This window comes from Ranitomeya imitator, chromosome 2 (genome assembly GCF_032444005.1).
Source record: "Ranitomeya imitator isolate aRanImi1 chromosome 2, aRanImi1.pri, whole genome shotgun sequence".
NCBI classification, from domain to species: domain Eukaryota; kingdom Metazoa; phylum Chordata; class Amphibia; order Anura; family Dendrobatidae; genus Ranitomeya; species Ranitomeya imitator.
This window is the reverse complement of record NC_091283.1, coordinates 146,758,219-146,771,551: the sequence shown is the minus strand read 5'-3', so window position 1 is coordinate 146,771,551 and position 13,333 is coordinate 146,758,219. Positions and strand designations below refer to the sequence as shown.

Below are 13,333 nucleotides of genomic sequence, written 5' to 3'. Positions count from 1 at the left end.
CAGAGGGAGCCCAAGAGCAGAACTCACAAAAATACCATTAGCAACCACAGGAGGGAGCTCCAGAACGGAATTCACAACAGTACCCCCCCCTTGAGGAGGGGTCACTGAACCCTCACCAGAGCTCCCAGGCCGATCAGGACGAGCCAAATGGAAAGCACAAACCAAATCGGCAGCATGAACATCGGAGGCAACAACCCAAGAATTATCCTCCTGGCCATAACCCTTCCACTTGACCAGATACTGAAGCTTCCGCCTCGAAAAATGAGAATCCAAAATCTTCTCCACCACATATTCCAATTCCCCCTCAACCAACACCGGAGCAGGAGGATCAACGGAGGGAACCATAGGTACCACATATCTCCGCAACAAGGATCTATGGAACACATTATGAATGGAAAAGGAAGCTGGAAGGGCCAAACGAAAAGACACTGGATTGATAATTTCAGAAATCTTATAGGGCCCAATAAAGCGAGGCTTGAACTTAGGGGAAGAAACCTTCATAGGAACATGACGAGAAGACAACCAGACCAAATCACCAACACGAAGCCGGGGACCAACACACCGACGACGGTTAGCAAAACGTTGAGCCTTTTCCTGAGACAACATCAAATTGTCCACCATGAGTCCAAATTTGCTGCAACCTGTCCACCACGGAATCCACACCAGGACAGTCAGAAGGCTCAAGCTGCCCTGAAGAAAAACGAGGATGAAAACCAAAGTTACAAAAGAAAGGCGAAACCAAGATAGCAGAACTAGCCCGATTATTAAGGGCAAACTCGGCCAACGGCAATAAGGTCACCCAATCATCCTGATCAGCAGACACGAAGCATCTCAAATAGGTTTCCAAGGTCTGATTGGTTTGCTCCGTTTGGCCATTTGTCTGAGGATGGAATGCTGAAGAAAAAGACAAATCAATGCCCATTCTAGCACAAAAGGACCGCCAAAACCTAGAAACGAACTGGGAACCTCTGTCAGACACAATATTCTCCGGAATACCATGCAAACGAACCACATGCTGAAAAAATAATGGAACCAAATCAGAGGAGGAAGGCAACTTAGGCAACGGCACCAAATGGACCATCTTAGAAAACCGGTCACAAACCACCCAGATGACAGACATCTTCTGAGAGACAGGAGGATCAGAAATAAAATCCATGGAAATATGCGTCCAGGGCCTCTCAGGAATAGGCAAAGGCAAAAGCAACCCGCTGGCACGGGAACAGCAAGGCTTAGCCCGAGCACAGGTCCCACAGGACTGCACAAACGAACGCACATCCCGCGACAAGGAAGGCCAACAAAAGGACATAGCCACTAAATCTCTGGTACCGAAAATCCCAGGGTGACCAGCCAACACCAAACAATGAACCTCAGAAATTACCCTACTAGTCCATCTATCAGGAACAAACAATTTCTCCACAGGACAGCGGTCAGGTTTATCAGCCTGAAACTCCTGAAGTACCCGCCGCAAATCAGGGGAGATGGCAGAAAGAATCACCCCCTCCTTGAGGATCCCAGGCGGCTCAAGAACTCCTGGAGAATCAGGCAAAAAACTCATAGAAAGGGCATCAGCCTTCACATTCTTAGAACCCGGAATATACGAGACCACAAAATCAAAACGTGAGAAAAACAGAGACCACCGAGCCTGTCTAGGATTCAACCGCTTAGCAGACTCGAGGTAAATCAGATTCTTGTGATCAGTCAAGACCACCACGTGATGCTTGGCTCCCTCAAGCCAATGTCGCCACTCCTCAAATGCCCACTTCATAGCCAACAACTCCCGATTGCCGACATCATAATTACGCTCAGCAGGGGAAAACTTTCTGGAGAAGAAAGCACATGGTTTCATCAAAGAGCCATCAGAATTTCTCTGAGACAAAACGGCCCCTGCCCCAATCTCAGAAGCATCAACCTCAACCTGAAAAGGGAGAGAAACATCTGGCTGACGCAACACAGGGGCAGAAGTAAAACGACGTTTAAGCTCCTGAAAGGCCTCAACAGCCGCAGAGGACCAATTCACCACATCAGCGCCCTTCCTCGTCAAATCGGTCAGAGGCTTCACCACACTAGAAAAATTAGCAATAAAGCGGCGATAAAAATTGGCAAAGCCCAAAAATTTCTGAAGGCTCTTTACAGATGTTGGTTGAGTCCAATCATGAATGGCCTGGACTTTAACAGGGTCCATTTCAATAGCCGAGGGGGAAAAAATGAAACCCAAAAAAGAAACCTTCTGAACTCCAAAGAGGCACTTAGACCCCTTCATAAACAACGCATTAGCACGAAGGACCTGAAACACCATCCTAACCTGCTTTACATGAGACTCCCAATCATCGGAGAAAACCAAAATATCATCCAAATACACAATCATGAATTTATCCAGATAATTCCGGAAGATATCATGCATAAAGGACTGAAATACCGATGGAGCATTAGAGAGCCCGAATGGCATCACAAGATATTCAAAATGTCCTTCGGGCGTATTAAATGCTGTTTTCCATTCATCACCTTGTTTAATACGCACGAGATTATACGCCCCTCGAAGGTTGATTTTAGTAAACCAACTGGCACCCTGAATCCGAGCAAACAAATCAGAAAGTAAAGGTAAAGGGTACTGGAATTTGACAGTGATCTTATTGAGAAGGCGATAATCTATACAGGGTCTCAAGGAGCCATCCTTCTTGGCAACAAAAAAAAATCCCGCTCCCAACGGTGACGAAGACGGGCGAATATGCCCCTTCTCCAAGGACTCCTTTACATAACTCCGCATAGCGGCATGCTCTGGCACAGACAGATTGAAAAGTCGGCCCTTAGGGAACCTACAGCCAGGAATCAAATTAATGGCACAATCGCAGTCCCTATGAGGAGGCAGGGAACTGGACTTGGGCTCATCAAATACATCCTGGAAATCCGACAAAAACTCAGGAACTTCAGAAGAAGGGGACGAGGAAATGGACATCAAAGGAATATCACTATGTATCCCCTGACAACCCCAACCAGTTACAGACATAGATCTCCAATCCAGCACTGGGTTATGTACCTGTAACCATGGAAAACCCAGCACAACAACATCATGCAAATTATGCAACACCAAAAAGCGAATATTTTCCTGATGTGCTGGAGCCATGTACATGGTTAACTGAGTCCAATACTGAGGTTTATTCCTGGCCAATGGCGTAGCATCAATCCCCCTTAAGGGAATAGGACTCTGCAAAGGCTCCAAGGAAAAACCACAGCGCTTGGCAAACTCTAAGTCCATTAAGTTCAGGGCAGCGCCAGAATCCACAAATGCCATAACAGAAAAGGACGACAATGAGCAAATCAGGGTAACAGACAAGAGAAATTTAGGCTGTACAGTACTAATGGTAACAGACCCAGGAACCCTCCTAGTACACTTAGGGCAATCAGAAATAGCATGAGCAGAATCACCACAGTAAAAACACAGGCCATTCTGACGTCTGAATTTCTGTCTTTCTGCTCTAGTCAAAATCCTATCACATTGCATAGAGTCAGGACTTTGCTCAGAGGACACTGCCATATGGTGCACAGCTTTGCGCTCACGCAAGCGCCGATCAATCTGAATGGCCAGAAACATAGATTCGCTCAAACCGGTAGGCGTAGGAAAGCCCACCATAACATCTTTAAGGGTTTCAGAAAGACCTTTTCTGAAAATAGCAGCCAGAGCCTCTTCATTCCACTTAGTGAGCACAGACCATTTTCTAAATTTCTGGCAGTATAACTCTGCCGCTTCTTGACCCTGACACAGGGCCAACAGTGTTTTCTCAGCATGCTCTACTGAATTAGGTTAGTCATACAACAATCCGGGCGCTTGAAAAAATGCATCCACACTCAACAATGCCGGATTCCCTGTTTCAAGAGCAAAAGCCCAGTCTTGAGGATCACCACGCAGTAAGGATATGATGATTTTTACTTGCTGAATGGGATCACCAGAACAACGGGGTTTCAAAGCAAAAAACAATTTGCAGCTATTTTTAAAGTTCAAAAACTTGGATCTGTCCCCAAAAAACAAATCAGGAGTAGGAATTCTAGGCTCTAGAGCTGGAGTCTGGACAATATAATCTTGGATACTCTGGACTCTTGCAGCAAGTTGATCCACACGAGAAAACAAACTCTGAACCTCCATGCCAGAGCATATATCCAGCACCACCCAGATATCAAGAGGAAAAAAAAAAGAACAGAGCACAGAAAAAAAAAATGGTTCAGAACTTTCTTTTCCTTCTTTTGAGATGCATTTAATTAATTTCTGGCCTGCTGTACTGTTATGACCTGGTGGTTAAGAGGCCACACTGATATGACCTGGTGGCTAAAACGCAACATGGAGCGAGCTCTGAGAAGGTGGTATCTCTACTGACCGCAGTCCCTAATCCTAACAACAACACTAGAAATAGCCGTGGGATGTTTCTGACTCTCTCTAGACACCTCTTCACAGCCTAAGAAATAACTACCCCTAAAGAAGGAAATAGAAAGCTATCTTGCCTCAGAGAAAACCCCCAAAAGGAAAGATAGCCCCCCACAAATATTCACTGTGGATGGAGAGGGAAATGACGTACACAGAAATGAAATCAGAATTCAGCAAAGGAGGCCAATACTAAACTAGATAGACAGAGAGAAAAGGATACTGTGCGGTCAGTATAAAAAACTACAAAATCCACGCAGAGTTTACAAAAATGAACTCCACACCGACTCACAGTGTGGAGGGGCAAATCTGCTTTCCCAGAGCTTCCAGCTAGCCTGAATAACACATAGTGACAAGCTGGACAAAAAGAGACATATTTGCAAAGCAATAGAGTCCAAACAAATGGACAAACAAAAACTAGCAAAAACTTATTTTTTGCAGACAAGGACTGGCCATATGAGAATTCCAAGGAGAGAACCAAATCCAACCAAGAACATTGACAGCAGGCATGGACTAAAGCCCAGAGCAGGTTTAAATAACAAACCCAGGCAAGGCGATTAGTGAAGGCAGCTGCTACAGCTACCTAAAGGAGCAGCAGTTCCACTCGAAACCACCAGAGGGAGCCCAAGGGCAGAACTCACAAAAATACCATTAGCAACCACAGGAGGGAGCTCCAGAACGGAATTCACAACAGTCACCAAGTGGTGGTAATATGTGGTCTTGACATGGTGCGGTGGTATTTGTTCCTTGTATGTGATATTATTCGATCACTGTGGTTGTAATTTGTGGTCTGGTTATGGTGCGGTGGTATTTGTTCCTTGTATGTGATATTATTGGTCAAAATATACCTAAATTGTATTGCAGATTTTAACAAATATTTAATAGGTTACAGTAGAGTAGGGCCCGGCCATTTTTCTGGAATAATCTGGTTCAGGTATATAATGACCCCTGTCACATGACCCCCGTCACATGACCCCTGTCACATGACCCTTCGTCACATGACCGGGGGGGTCCACAGTGTCTGAACAGCCCGGGGCCCTGGCTACCCTTAATCCACCCCTGGCTAATCAGCAAACACTCCAAACCATGCCCAGCAGGATGTAATAGATATAATATTGTCCAAACAAAACCATACAATATTCCCAAAATATGGGACTTAATTGATAAATACCACAAAGTTTAAAGTGCAAGGTGCAATGCAAGTCATCTCCTATACCGACATAAAGGAACCCTTTAGCCGTCAGTACTATAATATAGGACACAATCATCCCTTTAAAGCATCAGTACCCATCTGTTAGTTGTGGTGTATCATCTTGACACCCAAGAGGCACGTGTGTATGGATTGAGATGATGAATAGAGCGCTAGTCAGCAGGCTCACCGAAACAATGCCCGACGCATTTCCCCCCCATAGATATTACTGGGGGTTCATCAGGGGTTCAGCAGTAATATATGTAATGAGAGCTGTGGAAAAACACTTACTATTCTCCTTTTTATAATGGTGCCATCAATAAAGCACAGCCATTACCCATGTAAGACTCCCGGAAGTAAGAGAGCTGAACGCGCCAAGTGAAGACCGGCCTACCGGAAATGACATGGTAATAGCCGGAACTAGCGTCGCCTGTACGAATGAAGCACACAACGCATTCCAAGTTGGAAAAGACACACCAAAAATGGTAGAACGAAATGTGTCAGAATTGGCATAGCTAATATACAAGAGAAGGATGCACCCGATCACCGAGGGGGATTTTGGCGAAACAATTTTCAAGACCAAAAAATCGTGGTAGGCGAGGTGGGCGAAGATGGCAAGCTCATGGATCAGAAATGGGGTACCAACCCTCTACTTCCTCATCTTCCTTTTTTTAGAGGAACGGGGGGGGGGGGGAATTATGTACCATCTACGGAATCGGAATCCCAACAATCAGCAGAAATGAGGATGTCTGCTGAGAGAGACAAAAATCAGATTATAAACGTGTCTTCTTACTGTCTGACTGATACGGAGAAGCGGGTGCTTAGTAAAGGTCTTACGCTTGTTCCCACAATGAGATTTGATCCTTTTACTTGGATCAAGGATTTGAACCTATTCACGAAAAAACTTAAATGGAGACTTTTTTTTTCAGAAAAATGACATACAGAGATGCCAACAGTTGGGCATCTCAATTGATGATTTGGCTGATCTTGAGACGTTTACGGAACTGAGTGAGGAAGGGGATAGGGTAGTTGGTGAGGGTCGTTTTTCGGATTTGAAACCAACTAGTAAAAGAATGCCACCATGCAGTTACTATGGGAGCATTGAGATCTTCCAGAAACTAGTTACAGATGAGATCAATAATATCATTCTGGTGCTAGACTCTACTCATCCTAATCTGACACAAGCTGAGAGGAGATCTTTAAATGATCTTAAAAATAACAATTCTATTGTTATTAAGCCTTCTGACAAAGGCGGGAACATCATTATTATGGATCATTTTCAGTATGTGGAGGTGTGTAACTTAATTTTGTCGGACAGACTATCATATGAGACTCTTAGGAGTGATCCCACTGTGGGTTACACCTCTGAGCTGAAAGCAATCCTAGTACGGGCCCTTGAGTCTAGACTTATCTCCAGAAATGAATACAATTTTCTTCTACCCAAATTCCTGACTGTATCAACCTTTTACGCCCTACCCAAGATCCATAAGGGCATTAGCCCTTTATAGGGATGCCCTATTGTGTCAGGGGTGGATGCCCTCTCTCAGAATTCAAGTATCTACTTGGATAAGGTACTAAGACCTTATGTGAGGCCCTTCCATCTTACATCAGGGACACAAGTGACCTCTTAACTAAATTGGAGGGAATTGTGGTGAAATCGGACACAATCATTGCCTCCATTGATGTGGAGGCATTGTACAGTAGCATCTGACATCAGGATGGTCTTAGGGCCATAAAATACTTTCTGAGTAGTAGGGGTACCCACTTTGTACCACACAATGCCTTCTTACTTGAACTTCTTGATTTTGTACTAAAACAGAATTATTTTCTTTTCAGCGGCAAATATTACCACCAGCTCAGGGGCACAGCAATGGGGAGCCCTTGTGTTCCCACTTATGCTAATTTGCTCCTGGGCTGGTGGGAAGACATATTTGTCTTCAGGGACGGGGATGACATGTGGAGCCCCAGAATTATTTTCTGGGGCCGATATATTGATGATATCCTCGTCCTCTGAAGGGGTGATGCTAGTTCCTTTTCTAACTTCCTACAGTACCTTAATACCACTCTGGAAGGTCTGTTTTTTACCTATGAGGTAGGTGGTGACATTATCACTTTTCTTGATGTCTCCATAAAAAGACTCAAGGATGGCTCTCTCAGCACAACCATCTATCGTAAACCAAAGCCTTTTGAGACGGGAGAGCCATCACCCGTTTCCGCTGAAACGAGGGACCCCAAAGGGGCAGTTTCTTCGATTACGGAGAAACTGCTCATCCCTTAGCGATTTTAGATCAAAATCATCTGAACTTAGATATCGCTTTAGGGACAGGGGCTATCCTGATGACGTGATCAACTCCACCTATGGTGCTGCATTGGAATCAAATAGAACATCATTATTGGTACCAAAGGTCAAGACCGACTCGACATCCATCACACGTCTTATTGGTACTTTTGACGACCAGTCCAGAAGAGTATTGGACATCTTTAAGAGGCATTGGCAGATACTTAAATCTGACCCTGACGTTGGCGGTTTTATCTCTTCACATCCGTCAATTACATACAGAAGAGGGAAATCAATCAAGGATAATGTTGTCCAAAGTCTTTTTGTCTCCCCAAAGAAACAAGGTACTTGGCTGACCAATAGGTCCACGGGTACATTTAGATGTGGAAACTGCTCTTTTTGCAAACATGTGGGGTGTTGTGAATTCTGCTCTTGGGTTCCCTCCAGTGGTTGTAGGTGGGAATGCAGTTGTCTCTGAGTCACAGTCCTGGCCTGGTGTATCTGCTAATTGCGGTTCTGACTGGGATATTTAAGTGTGCAGGATTCATTAGCCCTTGCCAGTTGTCAATGTTCCTTGTGAAGTGTTGGATGACTTTCTGACTTCTCCTGCTAGCTGCCAAATTCAGCAAAAATAAGCGTTTGGTTTTTTGTGTCTGTGGCACACTGTTGTGTGCTTGTTTTTGTTTGTATTCCTGCTCTGATTGTAGGATTCACTGGAGTTGCAGATATACGCTCCTACATCTTTAGTTAGATGTAGGAAGTTTTTGTATATTCTGCTGTGGATATTTTTGAAGGGTTTTAATACTGACTGCACAGAACTCTGTCCTATCCTGTCCTATTTAGCTAGAGTGGCCTCCTGTGCTAAATCCTGTTTTTCTGCCTGTGTATGTTTTTTCCTCTCCGACTCACCGCCAATATTTGTGGGGGGCTGTCTATCCTTTGGGGATCTGCTCTGAGGCAAGATAGTATTCCTATTTCCATCTTTAGGGGTATTTAGTCCTCCGGCTGTGACGAGGTGTCTAGGATTGTTAGGTACACTCCACGGCCACTTCTAGTTGCGGTGTTAAGTTCAGGATTGCGGTCAGTATAGTGCCCACCTTCTCCAGTGAAAGTTCTCATGCTGTTCCAAGGTCACCGGATCATAACAGTGGGGGTCTCAAGTACCTTAAAAAGTTCAGTGACCAACAGGACGTTCCTTATGAGACAGTTCGCTAATTACAGAACTGTAGGGGTAGTGTATCTCTGCACATGCTCTTGCCCCAAGGATTACGTGGGGAAGACCAAACGTGAACTGCGGCTCCGTATCAGCGAGCACCGTGGGGATATTAGGCATGACAGAGACACACCTATTGCGTGTCACATTAACACTGAACATGGAGGTGATTTTGGTTCTCTACTGTTTAAGGTTATTAAGGTTATCCCCCCTTCAGTCAGATTAGGTGATTGGGACAAGAAAATAATACAATGTGAAACGAGGTGGATTTATATACTGAGATCCATGAGTCCTCTTGGTCTCAATGAACAATTGACCTTTACTAACTTTATTTAGCCGCTTGTTTTGTTCTGTTTTATGAAACTTTGGTTTTGCCTGGTATATTTATACTGTTTATATAATCTTTCATCACATCTTCTTGATGATTTATTGATTAAGCTCTTTTTTCATATTTTTTCATGCCTTTGTTGTCCTTTTGTTCTGCTGTGGTTACTTACTTCGTTTTTGGTACTTTTATTCATTACCCCAGTGTTGTTTCATGTGAATAGATATATATATATATATATATATATATATATATATACATATATTGCTTTTCATTGTTTTTGGTGAGATTTCATATATATACACGTTTTAAGTGTGTGAAGACTTTCATGGCTCTGGTTAAATTCTATATTTATACATTTTCTATGCGTGTATGGCGTTACCTAGTATTTATGGTCTACTTTTGTTTAATAACGCTGCTGTTTAATATTGATCAATTATGGTTTCTTTATACATACGCTTTGCGCTATTTTATGGTTTATTCTAACCTTGTACGCACTGTTACGCCACTTTCTGTGGTTGGTTCATTATAATATCGGGTATTGTTTCGGGGAGCCTGCTGACTAGCGCTCTATTCATCATCTCAATCCATACAATTGTGCCTCTTGGGTGTCAAGATGATACACCACAACTAACAGATGAGTACTGATGCTGGTGGATATGCTTTAAAGGGATGATTGTGTCCTATATTATAGTACTGACGGCTAAAGGGTTCTTTTATGTCGGTATAGGAGATGACTTGCATTGCACCATGTACTTTAAACTTTGTGCTATTTATCAATTAAGTCCCATATTTTGGGAATATTGTATGGTTTTGTTTGGACAATATTATATCTATTACATCCTGCTGGGCATGGTTTGGAGTATTTGCTGATTAGCGCTTTATTCATTTTCTGACTCCATACAATTGTGTCTTCTGGGTGTTTGGATGAAACACCACAATTAATTTAGGAGTACTAATACTGGTGGATGTCTACTTCCTCTATGTTGGGAGGGATGATTGTGTCTTATACTGTAAGTACAGATATTTAAAGGGCTCCGTTATGTTGATCTAGGAGACGACAAACATTATACCATGCACCTTTATATTGTGGTATTCATTAACTATTCTCCATTTCCTGAGAACACTGTATGGAGCTATTGGGACAATATTAAATTTATTGCATCCTGGTTACCCGAACAATATTAGATTTATTGTATTTTTTTTATTTGTATTCTTATTAATATTGTCTTGGGTTATTTTTTGTCTCATGTATGTCTGGTACATCACTTATCTATGGTGAAAACAACTTTTCCATTACATTACATCTGTGATATTTGAGAAATATTTTTTCTTTATTTTTTTTATTATTTTCTTCTTTATTTCATATGGTTTTGGTTGTTTTTCTGGGAGCCAGGGTGTATTGGGACATTTTCTGCATTCTCTATCCCCATTGTAGGGAATTTTGAAGGACCCTAGGGTCAGTCGACGCTGAGTGGGGGCGCCTACCGTTTCACATTAGGGTGCCTACCTCCACTGCCAGGTAGTTTTTCCCGATAGGGACCTCCTAGGCTTTACCAGGACTCCTGTATTATAGGGATCTCTAGGGATTTTTGAGGGTGAGCCAATGAGGAGTGGGGGCGCCTATCGCAGTAAATTAGGTTGCCTACCCCCACTGTTAGGTAGCTTGGAATATAGCGACCTCCTAGGGCCCAATAGGTACATACCTTGTGGTTTTTGTATTGTTGTATTGTTTATGAAAATAGATCTTTTTACTTATTTGTAATAAAAGTTATGTTTTAGCGATCCTTGTTTTCTTAGGTTTTCTCGTGGTCTAGGATTCTACTGTATTTTTTTTGTGGTTTGTTTTTTAATAGCGGTCTACCAATATCTGAAGGGATGTCACAGTGTAGAGGGGTCATCTTTATTCTTATTTGCACATGGAAATACAAAAAACAATGAAATTAAACAGAGAGACAAGATGCAGATTAGATATTAGAAAAAAACTTTTTCACAGTGAGTGTGATCAATGAGTGGAACAGGCTATCAAAAGAGGTGGTTGTGGAGACTCGGGGATGAGTGGGTGCTCTCGTCTGCTGGCTCAGCTGTTTTTAGAAAGACAGCATGGACCAGGGCTCATACCACTGATTGCCCACTCTCTCTCCCCTTTGGTAGAACACTAGTCAGACCACACAGTGTGAGGTAAAAAGTGTGGCAATAATTTGTTGACCCACAACGCACAATAGCATACACAACAGTCCCAGCAAATACCCAAGATGGTGCAAATTACAGTCTCATCCTTCCGCTGACTCACCTGGATTAGAGCTGTGTTCAGTGCCAAATACCCCAAACTAGTGGCTCCCTGCTTTTTGCATGCCCCCCACAGTGAGGAGGTAATGACAAGCTTAGGAAGCTGACAGTCCATTGATGTATGAGGCCAGGTGACCCGACTGTCCCAACCTGGATTCTCTAAACGACTTTGAGTGTTCAGTGATGATCAATGAGGCAGCTCTGTATTTCTTCAATTAGAGTGATCATGCCATGACTTCTATGAGAAAAGAGGATCTGCCTGTGTTCTTGGAGTCTACATTACAAGTCACAACTTCTCATTCAGTCATTCCACCACAGGCTTGGTGGAAGGTAGTAGGAGGCCATCTTTCACTGCTGGAGTGTTCAAACAACATGCATAGATTGTCCTTCATATTGCAGAGCACCAATGGGTCAACATATTAACAAAAATTCAAACATTGTGCCTTTGTTTCCCAAAGATAGCAGAACAATACTAGGACTGCAATACTAGGACAGATACAATAGCTAATCAGCAGCCAGTCAACAAATGCAGCCAGTGAACAATAATTCAATAACAATAAGAGTCACCAATCATTCTCGCATGAACTCTAGCTCATGTCCCTGGGCCTACTGAAATAATAAGACTATATTTAATCTGAATTATCCAATGTCGTCACAGTTCTCCTTCAATGGAAGTCTTCAAACTGAGGCTGGTCAGACATCTGTCTGAGATGGTTTAGTGAATCCTGCATTGAGCAGGGGGTTGGACATGATGTCCCTTGATGTCCCTTCCAGCTCTGTGTTCTTATTCAAGTACTTGCATACATGCTGTTTAATAATTTGTTCAAACATCTTTCCTGGGATAGAAGTAAGGCTCCTGGCCTGTAATTTCCTGGTTCCATCTTCTTTCCTTTTTTGAAGATAGGGACAACATTTGCCCTTCTCCAAACTTCTGGGACTTCCCCCTGTTCTCCAGGATTTTTCAAAGATTCTGGCTAGTTGTTCTGCAATTTCCTCTGAGTTTCCCTCAGTACCCTAGGATGTAATTCATCTGGACCAGGAGATTTAAATTCATGTAAATTAGTCAAGTGTTCTCCATGCCGTGCTTCACACCATCATGTACTCCATACTATTCCTCCCCCCATGTTCTCCATACTATGCTCCCCCCCACATGCCGTCCATACCGTGCTTCCCCCCTCATGTTCTCCATACCATATAGGAGCCCTGCCATGTTCTCCAGGCAAATAGGTGCCCTGTGACCGCAACGATCTGTACTAAGACCGATTCTTTTTAACCTCTTTATTAATGTCCTTGTGGATGAGATTGAGAGTAAAGTACCAGTCTTTGCTAACGACACCAAACTATGTAGGATACTAAAATCTGACCTTGACATTACAATATTGCAATATGATCTGGATAAGATGCTTGAAAGGGCAAACCAGATTTAATGTAGATAAATGTAGAGTAATTCACCTGGGACGGAGTAATCCTATTGCTGCATATACATTAAATGGGAGTATACTCGGGACTACAGAACAGAAGAAGGACTTGGGTATTGTGGTTACAAGTAAGCTGAGCAGCAGTACTCATTGCCAAGCAGCAGCCGCAAACGCAAACAAGATTTTAGGGTGTATTGAAAGAAAGTATCC

The 13,333-nt window shown here is 43.1% G+C and overlaps 1 protein-coding gene across 1 annotated transcript in view; it reads right to left on the bottom strand.

Moving 5' to 3' along the window:
• The window catches only part of LOC138662160 (histo-blood group ABO system transferase-like), a 46,390-nt gene that overhangs the window by 20,000 nt on the left and 13,057 nt on the right, over positions 1-13,333 (bottom strand). The gene's annotated exons all lie outside the window — the stretch shown is intronic.